At 42.3% G+C, this 14,964-nt stretch overlaps 1 long non-coding RNA gene across 1 annotated transcript in view; it reads left to right on the top strand.

Annotated features, from left to right (window-relative positions):
• Window positions 1-247: 247 nt before the first annotated feature.
• LOC140621839 (uncharacterized) overlaps window positions 248-14,964 on the top strand; it is a 58,964-nt gene continuing 44,247 nt past the window's right edge. Inside the window, exons 1-2 of the long non-coding RNA XR_012021565.1 lie at window positions 248-424; window positions 8,438-8,515. This is a non-coding gene — a long non-coding RNA (uncharacterized lncRNA). The remainder of the gene's footprint in view (window positions 425-8,437; window positions 8,516-14,964) is intronic.

Here is a 14,964-nt window from a genome sequence, read left to right as displayed (position 1 = left end):
AGGGCTCCGCGCTGAACGTGCGCACCGGCTGCCCGGCCGCATCCCCCCCACCCCCGCCGGGTCCTGCTGCTGCGGAGGGTCCCCGGGCGGGCGGCCTCCCGCCTCCTCCCGCCCCGCTGCGCGCGCCCTGGCCCGGGGCCCCCGCACCCCTCTGGCCGGAGCCGGAGGCGTGGCCCCAAGTGCACGGAGGCCGACTCGAGGTCCGGGTCCACAGCACAGACCGCTTCAGCCTCGGGGCGCCGTGGCCGCGGTGCCTGCTGCCCGCCGAGCGCGCCCAGCGTGGCCTGGATCCGGCCCTGCGCTCGCGGCCCGCAGGTGCACGGTCCCCCGCGCCGGCCCAGGACCCTCCCTGCGAAGGGGCGGAGATGCGCTCCGTCCACTGCCAGTGCCCTCCGCCGCGACGACCGCCTTTCGCATGAAGAATGTAAGTTTCCACGGTGGAAGCATAAGCTTTCGGTGTACTTTGATTCTGTGCTTTATGCCCCACCCATCTGCTGCGGAAGTGTATTCTACTTGGCCCCCTGACAATTAGCCTGCATACTACGTGCTGTTTAAACATTGACATATTATAAAAAAAACTTATAATAGGGAAAGTGACACAATATAGATATGTTTCAAGATTTATTTTTGCCTAATACAAAATAGAGATGGTCAAGAATAAGAAATCTAATTTTAGGAACTTTAAAGTATAGTTGGGATTGCTAACTAGAGAACTTCTCTTTTCTTCAGTTGGCGTGTTAGACAAGTACACCTTCTGTGCTTTCCCCACTAAAAAGACCGTGACCATGATTTCACTAAAGGCACGATTCCTAAATCATCCAATATATATATTTCTAATTCTGTGCCTGTAATAGAGCTAGCTTGTAGCTGGTAGGAGGGCAAATATTTGTAAAAATACATAAACTCTAATTTAGCACTTCCCTGTGGTTTTAAATACAATTATAAAGGCAGAAGTAATTGAATAAAAAAATTCAAATGACTAAATATTTTAATTCGAAGAGCTAAGGGAGGGTCACAGGAAAAAATCAGAGGATGCTAGGCCCCTACATTTTTTAAAAGATCAAGTGCCACTGAATTTGTAGAGTAATAGTTATATTTAGAAGTAGACTTAAAATATGACAGTTCCTGACATGGTATTTATTAAGGAACACACTTCACATATGGGAGCTGACTTTTTGCTCTAGGATGCCTTGCCTTATACCTCCTTTATATAGAACAAACAAAAAGGCTTTTTTGTACATGACATTGTGGCAGGGCTTCTCAATTTGATTCTCTGATGTAGTTACAAAAAGGCTTTAAGTAGGTAACCACTGCATAAGTTGCCATTTCAATATTGATAGAAGCCAAATATAAAATTGGCATCAGAATTCAATTAACAAATACTAAATTCTGGGGGAGGAGCAAGATGGCGGAAGAGTAGGGTCCCCAAATCACCTGTCTCCACCAAATTACCTAGAAAACCTTCCAATCATCCTGAAAATCTAGGAATTCGGCCTGAGATTTAAAGAGAGACCAGCTGGAACGCTACAGCGAGAAGAGTTCGTGCTTCTACCAAGGTAGGAAGACGGGGAAAAAGAAATAAAGACACAAAAGGCCTCCAAGGGGGAGGGGCCCGCGAGGAGCCGGGCTGAGGCCGGGGCGAGTGTCCCCAGGACAGGAGAGCCCCGTCCCGGAGGAGCAGGAGCTGCACCGACCTTCCCGGGGGAAAGGGGCTCGCGGGGAGGTGGAGCAGGACCCGGGAGGGCGGGGATGCCCTCGGGCTCCGGGGACACTAACAGACACCTGCGCCCCGGGAGAGTGCGCCGAGCTCCCTAAGGGCTGCAGCGCGCACGGGGGACCCGGAGCAGCTCGGGGGGCTCGGGGGCGGCTCCGCGGAGGGGGCTGCGGGGGGGAGCAGCTCGGGGAGCTCGGGGGCGGCTCCGCGGAGGGGGCTGCGGGGCGGGAGCAGCTCGGGGGGCTCGGGGGCGGCTCCGCGGAGGGGGCTGCGGGGCGGGAGCAGCTCGGGGAGCTCGGGGGCGGCTCCGCGGAGGGGGCTGCGGGGCGGGAGCAGCTCGGGGGGCTCGGGGGCGGCTCCGCGGAGGGGGCTGCGGGGCGGGAGCAGCTCGGGGGGCTCGGGGGCGGCTCCGCGGAGGGGGCTGCGGGGCGGGAGCAGCTCGGGGGGCTCGGGGGGCTCGGGGGGGGGGGCTCCGCGGAGGGGGCTGCGGGGCGGGAGCAGCTCGGGGGGCTCGGGGGCGGCTCCGAGGAGGGGGCTGCGCGGCGGGAGCAGCTCGGGGGGCTCGGGGGCGGCTCCGAGGAGGGGGCTGCGCGGCGGGAGCAGCAGGGGGGGCTCGGGGGCGGCTCCGCGGAGGGGGCTGCGGGGCGGGAGCAGCTCGGGGGGCTCGGGGGCTGCTCCGCGGAGGGGGCTGCGGGGCGGGAGCGCGAATCCACCAGCGCAGGACCCGGAGCACAGGGCGCCGGGACACAGCCCAGGACCCGGCCTCCCCCGGGACAGGCAGAGGCCGGGAGGGCCCAGGACAGCGAGGACGCTCCTGCCCCAGCTGAGCAGATCAGCGGCCCCGCCCGGAGCCTCCAGGCCCTGCAGACGGAGTTCTTGCCGGAGCTGAATCCAGGTTTCCAGAGCTGCCCCGCCACTGGGGCTGTTCCTCCTGCGGCCTCACGGGGTAAACAACCCCCACTGAGCCCTGCACCAGGCGGGGGCACAGCAGCTCCCCCAACTGCTAACACCTGAAAACCAGCACAACAGGCCCCTCCCCCAGAACACCAGCTGGACGGACAACTTCCAGGAGAAGCCAAGGGACTTAAAGTACACAGAATCAGAAGATACTCCCCCGTGGTTCTTTTTTTTTGTTGTTTTGTTTTGTTTTGTTTTGTTTTGCTTTTTGATTTGTTTCCTTCCCCCACCCCCCTTTTTTTTTCTCCTTTCTTTTTCTTTCTCTTTTTCTTCTTTTTTTTTCTTCCCTTTTTTTTTCTCTTTCTCTTTTCTTTCCTTCTTTCTCTCCTCTCTTTTTCTCTTTTTCCCAATACAACTTGCTTTTGGCCACTCTGCACTGAGCAAAATGACTAGAAGGAAAACCTCACCTCAAAAGAAAGAATCCAGTTACAAAATCTGGATTACAAGTCAATGTCAGAAAGCCAATTCAGAAGCACTATTATACAGCTACTGGTGGCTCTAGAAAAAACCATAAAGGACTCAAGAGACTTCATGACTGCAGAATTTAGAGCTAATCAGGCAGAAATTAAAAATCAATTGAATGAGATGCAATCCAAACTAGAAGTCCTAACGACGAGGGTTAACAAGGTGGAAGAACGAGTGAGTGACATAGAAGACGAGTTGATAGCAAAGAGGGAAACTGAGGAAAAAAGAGACAAACAATTAAAAGACCATGAGGATAGATTAAGGGAAATAAATGACAGCCTGAGAAAGAAAACCCTACGTTTAATTGGGGTTCCCGAGGGTGCCGAAAGGGACAGAGGGCCAGAATATGTATTTGAACAAATTCTAGCTGAAAACTTTCCTAACCTGGGAAGGGAAACAGGCATTCAGATCCAGGAAATAGAGCGATCCCCCCCTAAAATCAATAAAAACCGTTCAACACCTCGACATTTAATAGTGAAGCTTGCAAATTCCAAAGATAAAGAGAAGATCCTTAAAGCAGCAAGAGACAAGAAATCCCTGACTTTTATGGGGAGGAGTATTAGGGTAACAGCAGACCTCTCCACAGAGACCTGGCAGGCCAGAAAGGGCTGGCAGGATATATTCAGGGTCCTAAATGAGAAGAACATGCAACCAAGAATACTTTATCCAGCAAGGCTCTCATTCAAAATGGAAGGAGGGATCCCTGGGTGGCGCAGCAGTTTAGCGCCTGCCTTTGGCCCAGGGCGTGATCCTGGAGACCCGGGATCGAATCCCACATCGGGCTCCTGGTGCATGGAGCCTGCTTCTCCCTCTGCCTGTCTCTCTGCCTCTCTCTCTCTCTCTGTGACTATCATAAATAAAAAAAAAAAAAAAAAAAAACAAACAAAAAAAACAAAATGGAAGGAGAGATAAAGAGCTTCCAAGACAGGCAGCAACTGAAAGAATATGTGACCTCCAAACCAGCTCTGCAAGAAATTTTAAGGGGGACTCTTAAAATTCCCCTTTAAGAAGAAGTTCAGTGGAACAGTCCACAAAAACAAGGACTGAATAGATATCATGATGACACTAAACTCATATCTCTCAATAGTAACTCTGAACGTGAACGGGCTTAATGACCCCATCAAAAGGCGCAGGGTTTCAGACTGGATAAAAAAGCAGGACCCATCTATTTGCTGTCTACAAGAGACTCATTTTAGACAGAAGGACACCTACAGCCTGAAAATAAAAGGTTGCAGAACCATTTACCATTCGAATGGTCCTCAAAAGAAAGCAGGGGTAGCCATCCTTATATCAGATAAACTAAAATTTACCCCAAAGACTGTAGTGAGAGATGAAGAGGGACACTATATCATACTTAAAGGATCTATTCAACAAGAGGACTTAACAATCCTCAATATATATGCCCCGAATGTGGGAGCTGCCAAATATATAAATCAATTATTAACCAAAGTGAAGAAATACTTAGATAATAATACACTTATACTTGGTGACTTCAATCTAGCTCTTTCTATACTCGATAGGTCTTCTAAGCACAACATCTCCAAAGAAACGAGAGCTTTAAATGATACACTGGACCAGATGGATTTCACAGATATCTACAGAACTTTACATCCAAACTCAACTGAATACACATTCTTCTCAAGCGCACATGGAACTTTCTCCAGAATAGACCACATACTGGGTCACAAATCGGGTCTGAACCGATACCAAAAGATTGGGATTGTCCCCTGCATATTCTCGGACCATAATGCCTTGAAATTAGAACTAAATCACAACAAGAAGTTTGGAAGGACCTCAAACACGTGGAGGTTAAGGACCATCCTGCTAAAAGATAAAAGGGTCAACCAGGAAATTAAGGAAGAATTAAAAAGATTCATGGAAACTAATGAGAATGAAGATACAACCGTTCAAAATCTTTGGGATGCAGCAAAAGCAGTCCTAAGGGGGAAATACATCGCAATACAAGCATCCATTCAAAAACTGGAAAGAACTCAAATACAAAAGCTAACCTTACACATAAAGGAGCTAGAGAAAAAACAGCAAATAGATCCTACACCCAAGAGAAGAAGGGAGTTAATAAAGATTCGAGCAGAACTCAACGAAATCGAGACCAGAAGAACTGTGGAACAGATCAACAAAACCAGGAGTTGGTTCTTTGAAAGAATTAACAAGATAGATAAACCATTAGCCAGCCTTATTAAAAAGAAGAGAGAGAAGACTCAAATTAATAAAATCATGAATGAGAAAGGAGAGATCACTACCAACACCAAGGAAATACAAACGATTTTAAAAACATATTATGAACAGCTATACGCCAATAAATTAGGCAATCTAGAAGAAATGGACGCATTCCTGGAAAGCCACAAACTACCAAAACTGGAACAGGAAGAAATAGAAAACCTGAACAGGCCAATAACCAGGGAGGAAATTGAAGCAGTCATCAAAAACCTCCCAAGACACAAGAGTCCAGGGCCAGATGGCTTCCCAGGGGAATTCTATCAAACGTTTAAAGAAGAAACCATACCTATTCTCCTAAAGCTGTTTGGAAAGATAGAAAGAGATGGAGTACTTCCAAATTCGTTCTATGAGGCCAGCATCACCTTAATTCCAAAACCAGACAAAGACCCCACCAAAAAGGAGAATTACAGACCAATATCCCTGATGAACATGGATGCAAAAATTCTCAACAAGATACTGGCCAATAGGATCCAACAGTACATTAAAAAAATTATTCACCATGACCAAGTAGGATTTATCCCTGGGACACAAGGCTGGTTCAACACCCGTAAAACAATCAATGTGATTCATCATATCAGCAAGAGAAAAACCAAGAACCATATGATCCTCTCATTAGATGCAGAGAAAGCATTTGACAAAATACAGCATCCATTCCTGATCAAAATTCTTCAGAGTGTAGGGATAGAGGGAACATTCCTCGACATCTTAAAAGCCATCTATGAAAAGCCCACAGCAAATATCATTCTCAATGGGGAAGCACTGGGAGCCTTTCCCCTAAGATCAGGAACAAGACAGGGATGTCCACTCTCACCACTGCTGTTCAACATAGTACTGGAAGTCCTAGCCTCAGCAATCAGACAACAAAAAGACATTAAAGGCATTCAAATTGGCAAAGAAGAAGTCAAACTCTCCCTCTTCGCCGATGACATGATACTCTACGTAGAAAACCCAAAAGTCTCCACCCCAAGATTGCTAGAACTCATACAGCAATTTGGTAGCGTGGCAGGATACAAAATCAATGCCCAGAAGTCAGTGGCATTTCTATACACTAACAATGAGACTGAAGAAAGAGAAATTAAGGAGTCAATCCCATTTACAATTGCACCCAAAAGCATAAGATACCTAGGAATAAACCTAACCAAAGATGTAAAGGATCTATACCCTCAAAACTATAGAACACTTCTGAAAGAAATTGAGGAAGACACAAAGAGATGGAAAAATATTCCATGCTCATGGACTGGCAGAATTAATATTGTGAAAATGTCAATGTTACCCAGGGCAATATACACGTTTAATGCAATCCCTATCAAAATACCATGGACTTTCTTCAGAGAGTTAGAACAAATTATTTTAAGATTTGTGTGGAATCAGAAAAGACCCCGAAAAGCCAGGGGAATTTTAAAAAAGAAAACCATATCTGGGGGCAACACAATGCCAGATTTCAGGTTGTACTACAAAGCTGTGGTCATCAAGACAGTGTGGTACTGGCACCAAAACAGACAAATAGATCAGTGGAACAGAATAGAAAATCCAGAAGTGGACCCTGAACTTTATGGGCAACTAATATTCGATAAAGGAGGAAAGACTATCCACTGGAAGAAAGACAGTCTCTTCAACAAATGGTGCTGGGAAAATTGGACATCCACATGCAGAAGAATGAAACTAGACCACTCTCTTGCACCAGACACAAAGATAAACTCAAAATGGATGAAAGATCTAAATGTGAGACAAGATTCCATCAAAATCCTAGAGAAGAACACAGGCAACACCCTTTTTGAACTCGACCATAGTAACTTCTTGCAAGATACATCCACGAAGGCAAAAGAAACAAAAGCAAAAATGAACTATTGGGACTTCATCAAGATAAGAAGCTTTTGCACAGCAAAGGATACAGTCAACAAAACTCAAAGACAACCTACAGAATGGGAGAAGATATTTGCAAATGACCTATCAGATAAAGGGCTAGTTTCCAAGATCTATAAAGAACTTATTAAACTCAACACCAAAGAAACAAACAATCCAATCATGAAATGGGCAAAAGACATGAACAGAAATCTCACAGAGGAAGACATAGACATGGCCAACATGCACCTGAGAAAATGCTCTGCATCACTTGCCATCAGGGAAATACAAATCAAAACCACAATGAGATCCCACCTCACACCAGTGAGAATGGGGAAAATTAACAAGGCAGGAAACAACAAATGTTGGAGAGGATGTGGAGAAAAGGGAACCCTCTTACACTGTTGGTGGGAATGTGAACTGGTGCAGCCACTCTGGAAAACTGTGTGGAGGTTCCTCAAAGAGTTAAAAATAGACCTGCCCTACGACCCAGCAATTGCACTGTTGGGGATTTACCCCAAAGATACAAATGCAATGAAACGCCGGGACACCTGCACCCCGATGTTTATAGCAGCAATGGCCACGATAGCCAAACTGTGGAAGGAGCCTCGGTGTCCATCGAAAGATGAATGGATAAAGAAGATGTGGTCTATGTATACAATGGAATATTACTCAGCTATTAGAAATGACAAATACCCACCATTTGCTTCAACGTGGATGGAACTGGAGGGTATTATGCTGAGTGAAGTAAGCCAGTCGGAGAAGGACAAACATTATATGTTCTCATTCATTTGGGGAATATAAATAATAGTGAAAGGGAATATAAGGGAAGGGGGAAGAAATGTGTGGGAAATATCAGAAAGGGAGACAGAACGTAAAGACTGCTAACTCTGGGAAACGAACTAGGGGTGGTGGAAGGGGAGGAGGGCGGGGGGTGGGAGTGAATGGGTGACGGGCACTGGGGGTTATTCTGTATGTTAGTAAATTGAACACCAATAAAAAATAAATTAAAAAAAAATAAAAAAAATAAAACTGGCATCAGTAGTGCATTATGTTACTGAAAACGTCTGATTTTTTGTTTGTGCGTTTGTCTCTAATTTTGACATGCCCTTAGTAATCATCTGATACTTTCCTCATGGGCCACCATTCCCATGCTCCCTTTAGCTGACGGTAGAAATAGCAAGCTGTCAAAAAAATATTTCTCCCATTCTTCCATTGTAGATTTGTTGCTGGGCCTGTGGTTGCTTATCCAGAGACTGTATTTCTTGGACTCCCTCATAGCCAGATGCGGTCCTTCAGGTACATTTTCACAAATTTAGTGTTACTAGAAGTGAAAGGGATGCTTTCAGCTATGGGCCTTGAAATATTGGCTATGTGAATTCTTTATACTTTCCCCTTCCCATGAGTTGCAGTAGCATCACTTTTGGGATTCTAATAAGAGTAAAATTTACATTTGTATTTTGAAGCCTCTGTATCATGGACTATCTTACTAGAGCAGCTTCGGCGTCTCCCTAACTAATACAGTTGGGCCCAGCAACAGTTTTAACTCACCGTAGTCCCAAATGAAACCAAACTATAACTGATTGTTCTAGATATAGAACATCTTTCCTTTGAAAACGACCCTCCGAACATTTAATTTTATCTACTGAAAGGTGAATCATTTTGGAGGTAATATATTCACTTAAATAGTAGCCATATAAAAACAATATCCCACTTTGGAGTAACTGTTGGAGAGAATTTCAGGCCGAGTTGGAGTGAAAATATTTAGGACATTGAACAATCAATCATCAGGTGCTGTGTAGATGCGAATTCCATTTTATAGGATACTGGGAATTCCTTAGTTTTACAAAGCACTGCTCTCTACCAGTGACACTTGACACTTTTCATGATCTTTGCTGCATTTATACTACTCTACATGACCACCAGGCTTCAAAATCTTAACATCATCTCTCAAGTCCACCTGGCTTTGGGCAGTTGTATGGATGATCTCTTCCTTGACTTTAAGTGAACTGATAGGAGGTTCATTTAATGATGTATGCATTTATTCAGCAGATGTATATTAAGTGAATGAATGAACAGATATTTACTGAGAGTTTACCTTGAGTCAGGCACTATTCTATGATGAGATTCAATGTTTAATGAAAGAGACAAAGTTGCTGCCCTCATGGAGCTTGCATTTCAACTGGCAAAAACAAAATATATGAGTAAACAAATAAATATATTCAGATATTGATAAATACTATGAAGGAGATAAAAAGCAGGCTGCTATAATAGGGAGTGACTCAGGAGGAAGGTTCTTCAGATAGGATGCCCCCAAATTCCTCTCTGGAAACGTCATACGAAGCCGAGATCTAGATGGTAAGTAAAGGCAGGCATTAGAGAACTGGCTGAAGAGCCTAGGAAGAACAAAAGGTGCTAAGTCTTTGAGGGGATTCACATTCAATGTTGATGTTATGTATGTGATATTTATCTAATTATTGTATAACAATAACAAGCATATGAGTGTTATAAAAGTACAGATCAAAAGAATCAATAGTTCTACAGAGAGCCTAAATTAAAATATACAGAACTTTAGTTTGTTTAATATTGGATGTTGTGTGAATCAGGTATACAGGGTTTATAACTGCTGGCAAAGAGTTAACATCTAAAATTTTTAATTTTAGGGGCTCCTGAGTGGCTCAGTCAGTCAAGCGTCTGCATTTAGGCTAGGGTATGATCTCGGGGTCCTGGGATTGAGTCCTGGGTTGGGTTCCCTGCTCAGAGGGGAGTCAGCTTCTCCCTCTACCTTTCACCTTCCTCCTGTTTTCTCTCACTTGCTCTGTCTCTCAAATAAATAAATAAAATCCAAAAAAAAAATTCATTTTAGATGATGATATTTAAACAAAGGATCTTGTTCAGCAGTTTATTTTTTAATATTATTTTTCATGCAAAATCCAGTCATTATGAAGTATTATTTTATGAGGTTTGATAGGTATGATTGGTATGCAACTGCCTTTAACTAACTAGTAAAATAAAAACAAAAAATTTTAAAAGATTTGCTTATTTATTTGAGAGAGGGAGAGAGTGCATGTGCGCATGAGTGGGCAGGGAGAGGAGCAGGCAGAGAGGGAGACAAACAGACTTTCTGCTGGACAGGGAGACCCAGGCGAGACTGGATCCCAGGACCCTAGGATCAGGACCTGCGCTGAAATCAAGAGTCAGCCACTTAACTGACTGGGCCACACATATGTCCCATAAATAAATAAAACTTAATAAAATCTTGTTCATTGCAATTTCATTTTTAATTTCATGTACAAAAAATGGCTGTACTGATTGCATAATAGGTTGAAGAGGTCTGAATTTAGATGAAAAATCTAATAGATATAAATATAATTAAATAGCAGTAATTTAGCAAAAGGTAGAAAATCTGAGGTGTCTTCTTGATTAATGCATATTAGGAATTGTTGAAAGATATTGTAGATATGCAAACTATTTTTCCATAAAAACTCCAAAAACCTGAACTTTAACACTTCTAATCATAAACCTATTAACATATCACAAGAAATGCAATCAGTATCTTGCAGAAACTAGTAAGGACAATTACACTGCTGAGTACAGTATTTGTGACCTAGAAAACAATATAAGGATTAAAAAAAATGATTTCCAATAGTTCTTTTAATAAGTTCAGGTAAATTGGAAATCAAGCATGCAAGATGGCTCTTACTTTACCTCTATCCTGCCTGAAATGCACAAAAAAATCAAAATAATATTTGCCATAATACAACATGAGCCAATCTATGAAATTTAATGTCCCAAAGAAGATTCAGCATGCCTGCACAAGAATACAATGAAGAAAAAGTTACTATAATTATGAACCTTATGACCATTAAGTTATTTATGCTGTATATATTTGCTGTATCTTCTTGTAAACCTTTAAATAAGCAATCTAAGAAAATAATTTTCTGGGAAATGACTGAGATAACCACAGATAAGAAATTAAAATGAATTATTTGGCAGCTACTGTATAATAACATTAGATTTAATTCTACTATTGAAATTGCTTCTGTATTATAAGCAGTTAGAAAACACTTTCTCAAATCATCAACATCTATTTCCAAAAGTGTAGTTACGGATAATATGCATAGTTACAAATCATCATGGACCTCCTTCAAGAATCAATCTAAGGAGCAGTATTCAGACAAACAGATAACTTTTAATAAATCAAGTTCCAGCTGTGAACTTCAAGACAATCATAAGAGATAAACATAAATACAAAATAAGTAAGTCCTATAAAACTGGAAATCTGCCGAGTTCTAAATCCTCAGAAATCCATAGGATGTCCACAAATGTATTTAGAGGGCAAGACTTTCAAAGCTAATATAAAATCTGACTCATTATCTTTCTGTAATTTAGTATTTCCACTTAGAAGAATTCTAAATAAAGGGTAGCTAGAAGAGCTACATTAATCTAAACTTCTTTTCCATCAAAAGTTCATTACAAGCGCCCTTGGCTCTGTTCTCATCCCTTCATCCCTACACATCTCTCCTGCATGACTTCAAAGAGAACTCTCCACACAGGAGATAGAAAAGGGAGGCTAGGGGATGAGAACAGGGCCACCTCTGTTAAGAGAGAAGCTTAATTAAGTACATATTTGAAGAGTGCCTTTGACATGAAAAAGCAGTAAGAAAATTCAGTACTATTAACACCAGACGAGAAGTGCTTGGTCCTGGGAGCAAAGCCTTATAGAGATTAAGAAAAAAGTTTATATTCTCCTCCTCCAGGCAAGCATTTTTCAATGGGGTTCTTTATTGATCTGTCATCCTAAGAGAGTCTGTAAATCTAGCATCTGCATATAGATTTCTGGTTTGTATGAAGGGAAGCGGAGAGTATAAAAGATACATCTTTCTTAAATCTGAATAAAACTACAGAATGCATGCTTCAAATGTGTATGCATTTCTTTACAAAAGGACTTATAGTACAAGTAAAATTTGAAGGAGAACAGTTTGTATAATAAAGGAGGATCTTTGTTTTCATTTGTTATTTAACAGAAATTTAACTGGTATGTTATTATCAAGATGACCAATATTAACATAATAGCACGTGAAAATTGGAAGCACTGTGATTCCACAGATATAAAATTCTAAAGTGAGATGCCAGATTGAAATGCAAACCATCCAAGAAAAATATCTGGCTAGAAGGCTCTAAAACCCATAATGAAAGGATTGAAAAAGAAAGCAGAGTAAGGAGAGAATATTTGTGTAGAGATTTCTTTAAGAGCTAATTCTGTATTCTTCGTCCCACCACCCATTGCATGGATAAGGAGTGGAACTTCTCCTTTCTCTACCTGAAACCTAGAATGAGGAGCTTCAGTGGAAGTGTTTGGAGAGCTTGGATATGCCCTCACAATTTGAGGGATCCTTTGGTCTGCCATCTGACGAATGCCCTGACATTCTTCAGGTCATGGCTTTCTGAGGTGGTTGGGGTTGAGAGAAAGAAGAGGGTTCATTTGTGAAATAACTGCATTCTTACTAGGAGAAGAGAAAAAATTCATGAGCTTTTCCTGTAGATCAGATGTAGATGACAAGGGTGGAGCCATCCTGGAAGTTGTTTTGAGTTCTGTTCAGTTGTAATTCCAGGATAGGCAATAGGACTTTAACTGCTAGTCTCTGTATAAAGTAGACACCTGAGGGATTTGGGATATGGGAGATGCAGGCACCTGAAGAAAAGCTATTGCATGAGTAGTCACAGGCATTGTAGCCAGAGGTGGCTTGCCTCCAAAAAGTCCACAGAAGCTTTAAACATATGCCAGGCCAAGTTCCTGCAATGTCATCTTGTGATGCTACCTGTCAAAGTAAGAACTTCCCTTGTAAACCTTTACAAGGGGAACTTCCCTTCCCCCATTTGGCCTCCACGTGTATCAACTTAGGTGTGGCATTTACAGGAACAGGTGAGTATAGGATGAGATGAGTGAGACACAAAGACCAGTTACACTCTAACCTCCATATGGCCAGTTGATAGTCAGGCTCTGGCTGAAGAGAGAAGATAGGATATACCAAAGTCAGAGTTTTGATCACTGGGGACTGAACAGTGTGATTTCTGACACAAGACTGTGATTGTGATATAGACTGTATAACCTACAATTATCTAGAACTAACAAAAGAATCATGAGAACTTCAAATGTTTCATCCAGTATCAAGTGAAAACTAATCCCAATAGCAAAGAAAAAATAGTGGCATGAAAAGATACAGTTTTGTTTTCAGTTTGCCCCATGAGTCATAACTGATTAAAAATGAGACATATCTGTCATTTTGCTAAGTAATCAAATTTGTCACCAGAGGACAGAAACTTATTATTCTTTAAAGTTAAAATATGATTTTAAAACTCAGAGAGAGCAGTTGAATAAAAACCTCACCAAGTCCTTCAGCTTTATCTTAAAATGTAATAAGCAAAAAAGTTCACCTATTTATGATCGTACCTAAAAGGCCAATTATTCAATGAAAAACCAATAATTAAAAGACCAATCATAGCAATACATAGTAACTATTTTAAGACTACCTTCATTTATTAGAAATACAGAATTATATCTTAGACCAATGTAAGTTTTTCATTAGAATGGAGACCAGGCCGCCACTATCTAATGGTTCAAATAGAAGATATACCATATTGTGGAAGGCTGGCTGGCTGCCTCCCTTGACAAAGGCTTCCAGGGTCTCTATTTGCCTGAATCTTAAATGCAGACATTAGTAGGTAGACATCATCTATTCGTGGAAACCTAAATATTTACTAGTGCTGCCATGTTGCTTTGGTTGTAAACTTGAAATCAACTGAAATTTCTCTGCCATGATCCGTCAAACATCAACTTTTTTCTGACTCAAATAGATTTCGTTTATTGGAATCAGTTTGGGCAGTAACACACTTTGATTCTATTAATTAGCTGCCTTGCCTCAGCAGAAAACTGAGTTTCTAGTTTTTTGCTTTAGAGATCAAAGCCTCAGACAAAAGACGATGTTATGTTATTGAAATAGTAGCAAAGAGATGGATAAGGCTCGAGCTGCAAAGAACAGTTTCAAAAAAGTGGTTCTGTGCAATCTTTGGTCAGTAAATAACGTCTGTACAAATAGTTACTTATGAAACTTGTATTATTTTGTTTTTTTTTTTTGAAGTTATTTTCAGGATTGATCTAGAGCTTAGAAAAATGACAAGTGAATCTGGTTTTGAATCTGTCAGTTTTTATTCACACTGTAGATCAGATCAGACCTTCCATCTTTCAACTGGAGTTTGACAGTCCCTTCTTTTTCCATCACTTTCTGTACTTCAATGTTGCTTTCCTCTCATGGACCTTCCACTGTGTAGACAGATTTTTAAAAATAGAGTTTATTTACCTATTTTTAGAGAGATAGGGAGTGCAAGAGCACAAGCAGGGGAAGGGCAGAGGCAGAGCAGAGGGAGAGGGAGAATCTCAAGCAGACACCCCCTGAACGTGGAGCCCAACCTCGGGCTCCATCTCACAACCCTGAGGTCATGACCTGAGCTGAAACCAAGAGTCCAACCCCTTAACCAACTGAGCCATGCCAGCATCCTGACAGGTTATCTTTTAATGAAAATCTGTTAACATTTCTTCAGTGTCGAAATAAATAGTTGGTCTCCTATTTCCTCAAGGAGTACTTATCATTTTTAAAAAAATGTCTTAATGTACATATTCATAGGGAAGACAAACTAGCTTGGGAACAATTAGCTTCAGTCTCATTAGCTATTTGCTCTGCTGGTTT

The sequence above is a fragment of the Canis lupus genome, chromosome 30 (genome assembly GCF_048164855.1).
Source record: "Canis lupus baileyi chromosome 30, mCanLup2.hap1, whole genome shotgun sequence".
Classification (NCBI taxonomy): Eukaryota; Metazoa; Chordata; class Mammalia; order Carnivora; family Canidae; genus Canis; species Canis lupus.
This window is presented reverse-complemented; position numbering and strand designations above follow the sequence as displayed.